Source organism: Sapajus apella, unplaced genomic scaffold (assembly GCF_009761245.1).
Source record: "Sapajus apella isolate SASKATOON/1434 unplaced genomic scaffold, GSC_monkey_1.0 scaffold6, whole genome shotgun sequence".
Classification (NCBI taxonomy): Eukaryota; Metazoa; Chordata; class Mammalia; order Primates; family Cebidae; genus Sapajus; species Sapajus apella.
The window spans coordinates 29,311,538-29,318,872 of NW_022436946.1; the positions used below are offsets into that span (position 1 = coordinate 29,311,538).

Genomic DNA, 7,335 nt, shown 5'->3' on the forward strand with positions numbered 1-7,335 from the left:
TAGCCAAATGGTACAGGAGGAAATAAAAATAAAAGTAAAGACTTAATTTTTTCCAAGAGCTTCTTTAAACATTCATACTTCTTTCACTACGTGATGTGGTTCAGCACCACGCAAATCTCACCTTGAATTGTAATAATCTCTGCATGTCGAGAAAGGGACATGATGAGAGATGACTGGATCATGGTGGCAGTTTTTCCCAAGCTGTTCTCATCATGAGTGAGTTCTCATGGGATCTAATCGTTTAAAAGTAAGGTACTTATTTTTGCTTTCACTCTGTAAGATATGTTTTTTTTTTTTTTTCCTGCTTCGCCTTCTGCCATAATAAATAGTAAGTTTTGTGAGGCCTCCCCGTTGTGCTTCCTGTTAAGCCTGTGGAACTCTGAGTCAATTAAACCTCTTTTCTTCATAAATCACCCAGTCTCAGTTAGTTCTTTATAGCAGTGTGAAAATGGACTGATAAACCACATAATGTAGTATTGTGTGAGTACAGTAATGGCAAATTCCTATGTTATATGCAGAGCAAATGGAAGGAGACTGCTGCGAAAAAGGAGGTGAAGCCTCAGACACACTACTTGAATTTTACAACCAGGGTCAAAATCCAAAATATCTTTCCAGCCACAGAGAACCTATTCTCAAAATTTAAAGATACCCATGATTTCACTAATTGAAAGTACACTTTACCAATAGAGAAAAAGCAAGTGTAACTTAGTACGTGAAGATTGTGAGCAATTCAGAGCCAGTTTTATATTATGTTAATTTATGTACCCCCAGAATTCATTAGTATTACTTGGCTAACTGAATATATGCATGAGTATAAAATAAATAATTAAATAGATAAATAGAAGGATCATGCTTTATAGGGTAAAATTTTACTTCTTTCTCATGTGTATTCAAATTTTAAACATGATCTTGAAATTCATCACTCTCTAATTTTATCTCATTAATTTCATGTGATATCAATATTACTTTACACACATACGTACATGTACATTTATAATAAGCATTCATCACTAAATTTTTTCTCTTGCAGTCATTTGTTCTTTTTTGGATCCTACTACATAGTCAGATGAAAACGAAAAATTCATTCTGAATGTTCAAAATAATCAAATTCAAGCAACTGCTTGGATTAAGTATTAATATTTAGAACTAAATAGTTGGTCCATATTTCTGTATTTAGCATCTTTGACTCAGTCTATTAACAAGAAGTTCTTGCTGTACATTTTGTGACCAATTTCTTTGACGATTTTGAGCACATGTTTGCATTGACCTTGATCTTTTATTCTTGGCACCTTCTAAATGTCACCAAGTTGGCTGGTATTGATAAGATTAAAAAAAGAGCTCAATCATTTAAAATATAAATTCATGTGATCTTTATGATGTTAAATTTGAAATTTTGTGAGCACTTTAGTTAAGGTTAATGTATCTGAGTGTTCCTCATTTTTGGCTTGCGGAATAAAACTGAAATTCAAATCCATGATTATTAAATTTAATTAAAAATCAAAAAGCTTTAAAACAAAATTTTTTGACATTCATGGCAAACCTGATCTCAACTGATATGTGCCTACTAGTTCAAGTAGTTGAATACTGACATATTTTGATACACAAATATTACCATATTTGATTATGTGCCCTTGCCCAGAGACCCCACTGGGATGTCACATAGTACATACATATGTAGTGTATTATGTTTCTAAAATATTTTTTAAAATCCTCTAAATTCTACAATACTTGTAGTACAGAGAGTTTTAGATAAGTTATAATAAACTTGTGTGCTATACAACAGTTATTTTTCCTGTTGATTTTTTTTTAAGACCCATTTTGATGAACCTGGAAGCTTAACCATAGCTTTGGGTTTTCAGGATCATGCTGATTGACTATTCTTTCAATTATATCTGATGTTTTGAGATTATGTAGACAGGACTTTGAAATGTGTGATCTAGTGACAAGTAGATGGCCCTAAAGAAACCTTGGAATTTAGGTTGCATAGCAATCAGTTGACTAGAGATTGGTAATTTTTCTTTCTCTAAAAGCCAACAGTAGAGTTTATACCTGAGATCACTTTTCTAGAAGACTGAGTTGTAGGTGGGCAGTGGAAGACTCTCTTTGCTTACACACCTGATCTGCATTTCATGCAAGGTCATTATGTGGAAGCTCAACTTTATCCAAGCCCCCCAAATTTTCATGCATAGCTGACCTTTATACTGGATATAATGCTTGCTCTGATTCATATGCATAAGTCATTTCCAATACTTCTGTTAAGAAGTTGAATGAGAAAAATAAAAAGAAATAGGTCACCTAACTAGGTCTCTACACTCTAAGCAACTACATGTCCAGCAACATAGATCAGGCACAGGTTGATTTCAGGAACCAGAATAAGGAGCAGGCAATCCATTCACCTGAATGCTCTTAGAAGCCCTAATTGAGCACCACAATGGATCCTTTGATTGGATTTTTTAAAATCTTCCTTAGGTTATTTTTTTTGTTGTTATGAATACTATTCTATTTAAATATTTGGAGGCAATGAAGAATAAAAGATAAATGTCAGTGTTAACATTGTGCTAACAAGACTTGTAGCTTGCCAAAGAGTCTACTCACAAATAAACAGCAAGAACTTTTTCAGATGACCTAGTCATAGACACAAAATAACAAATAATCATGTGCTTTCTTCTTACACTATATGATTTTTCCCCAATAAAACCTATTTACACAATATATATCATGAGTTGAAAAATCTGTGTGAGTTTAATATACCAAATCAAGACATTCGGTTGCTTTAATATTCTTCCATAAATCAAAAGTTAGTTAATAAATACACAATCGATATATGAACCTATAGAATTATATATGCATGTTATATTTTAATTAAAATACTTTCATATTATTATATCTGTATCTTCAAACAAATGCTCACTTTTAAAGAGATCAGGTTAGAAATTTATTCTGCTCATATATGAAACTTTTTAAAACTTGTTTAAACAAATGCCTGTTGTATTGTTTTGTGAGCCATAGAACTCTAGTACAATTACTTCATAGTTGCACTTACTTTTTTAATGGTATTACCATGTTTAATCATCCAGGTTATGCTTCAGCCATTAATTTTGATAAAAAATCGTATTTCCAACAAGGTGAAGAATATGTCCTCACCAAGAGTATACTTAAGAAAGTGTTATAGGCTTAAGGCATTTCCCAAAGTTGACCAATACTAATACCTTGTGGTAATTTTATGAATATTCTCTGTATCAACCATGTAAATGCAATAACAGACTCTTTCTCATTATTGCTAATCAGAGTTTCTACTGTTGCTGCTTTAGGAGTTGCTTTCATGACAGAACCAGAAAATTAACTATCACCTTTGCAACAAAAGATAAAGTCCTCACCTCTCATTCATTTCAGTCCCTTGCCAAAAGCTGTGGAAGCAGCCTTGCTACTGAACCAGAGTCTGAACTTCTCTTCTCTACTTTCCCTTGTCCCTGTCAGCATTAGAAAGTTAGCCAAGCTACATTTGCCTATGTAAGACACAGCCCCTACAAGGTCACAGTTGAACATTTTCCCCTTGTATCTTTATTTGAATCTCTAGATGCACAAACATTCAAGGGATAGATAACTTACTTAACTCTGCACACTATGTAAATTTAAATCTTAGATCAAATCTAACTCTTAATCTTAAATTTATAGGATTTATGATAAATTTCCTAAAATTATAGGAATATCCTTGCAAGGCAATGTTCTAAGTGTTTTAAACCTATATTACCATATTTAATACTCAAAACAATGCTTTATAGAAAGTATCAAAATACTCAGATGAAAAAACTACAAAACAGAGAGCTGAACTTACAGCTAGTTAAATGGCAGAGCCACAATTTAAATATATATATTTAAGAATATATACGTCTAATCACTACACTATGCTAACTTACAATACATATAAATTGTTGTTACAACAAATAATATAATGAACAATGTAGTAGCCGTTTTGATGCCAAAATAATAATTCCACCTCTATGTCTTCCAGGAAAAATGGTAGGATTGTATTTTCTGGTTCATTTGTAAGTATGTGCTGGTTCCATGTAATTCCGGTAAATAAATTCTGTATATTATTTCCAATAATATATAATTGCCTGTGTGAGACTGACATAGAGAGGGATATATTTTACATGGTGGATGCTCCATCTGTTTGGGTTCCTTACCAACTACAATGAGTAGAGGTATCTGTCAATCTGTGCAGGAAATATACTTGAACAAAAATCAAAATTATATTGTTTTAAGGCACATAAATTTGAGAACTGCTTATTAATAACAAACAGTAAAATTAAAATACATTATATGTTTCTGATACAAGTGTAGCAAAAAATTGTAAAAAATAACATGCTAAGAAATAAATGTTAATCATTCTACAAACTTTCACCAGAATAAAAATAAAACATAAATATTTTATAGCATATTTTATATTTATTTCATGATTTCATATGTCTCAGTACCATTTGTTAGCATCTTTTGCTGACAAGTAATTTCTTGCTTTCTTCATCATTGTTAAGCAAAAATTAATATGCATAATGACAAAAGACTAGCAAAACAAAATAAGTATACAGTTTACTACCAGTGGCCTGGCTCACTTAAAACAACAAAATTTTTATCCGAAATAACTTAATCCATCAAGTGGATATTAGCCACCTAATATATGCCTATTTCTACTAGTCTGATAATTAGGATAGAGTTTTAAAATTATTTTTAAAGGTAGCCAGATAATTTTAAGATGTTTCAAATTATATTTTATATATGGACTTTAGACAGGACACTTCTAAGATTGGAATAACAGTTTCTTGAGCAAACAAATTTATCACTAATAATGAATATGATTGTCTTTTGAAATCTTCTAGTGCTCACTTTGGCAGCACATGCACTAAAATTAGAAAGATACAGAGAAGATTAGCATGGCCCCTGCACAAGGATGACATATAAATTCATGAAATGTTCCATATTTTTACAAAACTTCTGGACACATACACCCTCCCAAGACTGAACCAAGAAGAAATTTAATCCCTAAACAGACTAATAATGAGCTCTGAAATTAAAGGAGTAATAAATATCCTACCAACCCTTAAAAGCCCAGGACCAGATGGATTCACAGCCAAATTCTGTCAGATGTACACAAAAGAGCTTGTACCATTGCTACTAAAATTATTCCAAAAAATTGAGTAGGAGGGACTTCTCCCCAGCTCATTCTATGAGGCCAGTATAATCATGAAATGAAAACCTGGCAGACACACATACACACACACACACACACACACACACACACACACACACACAGACACACACAAGAAGACTTTAGGCCAATATCCTCGATGAACATCAATCCAAAAATCCTCAACAAAGTACTGGCAAAATTAATCCAGCAGCACATCTAAAACTTATCCACCATAATCAAGCAGGCTTTATCCCTGGGATGCAAGGTTAATTGAACATAGACAAATCAATGAATGGAATTCATCACATAAATAGAACTAAAGATAAAAGCCACATGATTATCTCAATAGATGTAGATAAGGCTTTTGATAAAATTCAACACACCTTTACTTTAAAAACTCCCAACAAACTGGCCAGGCATGGTGACTAATGCCTGTGATTCCAGCACGTTGGGAGGCTGAACCAGATGGATTACTTAAGTCCAGGAGTTTAATACTAGCCTGAACAACATGGCGAAACCCCATCTGTAATAAGAGTACAAAAAAGGAAAATAAAAATTAACTGGGCATGGTGGTGTGCACCTGTAGTCCCAGCTACTCAGGAGGCTGAGGCATGAGAATCACTTGAACCCACGAGGCAGAGGTTGCAGTGAACTGAGATCTTACCACTGTACTCTAGGCTGGGCAACAGAGAGACAAAAACAAAACAACACAAAACAAAAACAAAACTGTCAACAAACTAGGTATTGAAGGAACATACCTCAAAATAACAAAAGCCATCTATGACAAACCCACAGCCAACATCCTACTTAATGGGCAAAAGTTGGAAGCATTCCCCTTGAAAACCAGCACAATACATGGATGTCCTCTCTCACCACTGCTATTCAACATATTGTTGGAAGTCCTGGCCAGAGCAATCAGGAAGTGAAAGACATAAAAGACATCCAAATAGGAAGAATGAAAGACAAATTATTCCTGTTTGCAGACAACATGATCTAATATCTAGAAAACACCATAGTCTTGACCCCAAATCTCCTTAATCTGATAAACAAGGTCAGCAAAGTCTCAGGATGCAAAATCAATGTACAAAAATCCCTAGCATTCCTATATATCAACAACAGTCAAGCCAAGAGCAAAATCGGGAACACAATCCTATTCAGAATTGCCACAAAAAGAACAAAATAGCAGGAATACAGCTAACTAACCATGGAGGTGAAAGATTCCCTACAAGGAGAGCCACAAAACACTGCCCAAGGAAATCAGGGAAGACCAAACAAATGGAAAAATATTCCATGTTCATGGATAGGAAGAATCAACATCATTAAAATGGACATACTAGTCCAAAGCAATGTGTAGATTCAGCACAAATTATTTTTGTCAAATTATCAATGATATTCTTCACAGAGCTAGTAAAAACTATTTTAAAATTCATATGAAACCAAAAAAAGCTCAAATAGCCAATGTAATCCTAAACAAGAAAACAAACAAAGAAAAAAAAAATACAAAAAAAAAGGAAAAAAAGAAAGAAAAAGCTGGAGGTATTATGCTACCTAACTTCAAACTATACTACAAGTTTATAGTAACCAAAACAGCATGGTATTAGTACAAAACAGATGCACAGACCAATGGAACAGAATAGAGAGCCCAGAAATAAGACCACACAACTACAACCATCTGATCTTTGACAAAGCTGACAAAAAAAAAAAAAAAAAAAAAAAAAAAAAAAAAAAAAAAAAAAAAAAACAATGGGAAAAGGACTCTCTATTCAATAAATGTTGCTGAGATAACCGGCTAGCCATATGCAGAAGTTTGACACTTAACCTGTTTCCTTACGCCATATAAAAAATCAACTGAAGATTGATTTAAAAATGTAAAGCAAAATTACAAAAATCCCTGAAAAACGACCTAGATGGAACAATTCTCGGCACAGGAACCAGCAAATATTTCATGATAAAAACACCAAAAGCAATTGCAACAAAAACAGTAATTTACAAATTGATCTAATTAAACCAAACAGCTTCTGCACAGCAAAGGAGACTATCAGAGTAAACAGAAAACCTATATAATGAGAGAAAATTATTGCAAACTATGCATCTGACAAAGGTCTAATATCCAGCATCTATAAGAAACTTAAATAAAGTCACAAGTA

At 33.1% G+C, this 7,335-nt stretch overlaps 1 non-coding gene across 1 annotated transcript; it reads left to right on the plus strand.

Moving 5' to 3' along the window:
* The first annotated feature begins 4,876 nt into the window (after positions 1-4,876).
* Positions 4,877-4,983, plus strand: LOC116549886. The gene has a single exon (XR_004268143.1). It is a non-coding gene; the product is annotated as a U6 spliceosomal RNA (small nuclear RNA).
* Positions 4,984-7,335: the final 2,352 nt, after the last annotated feature.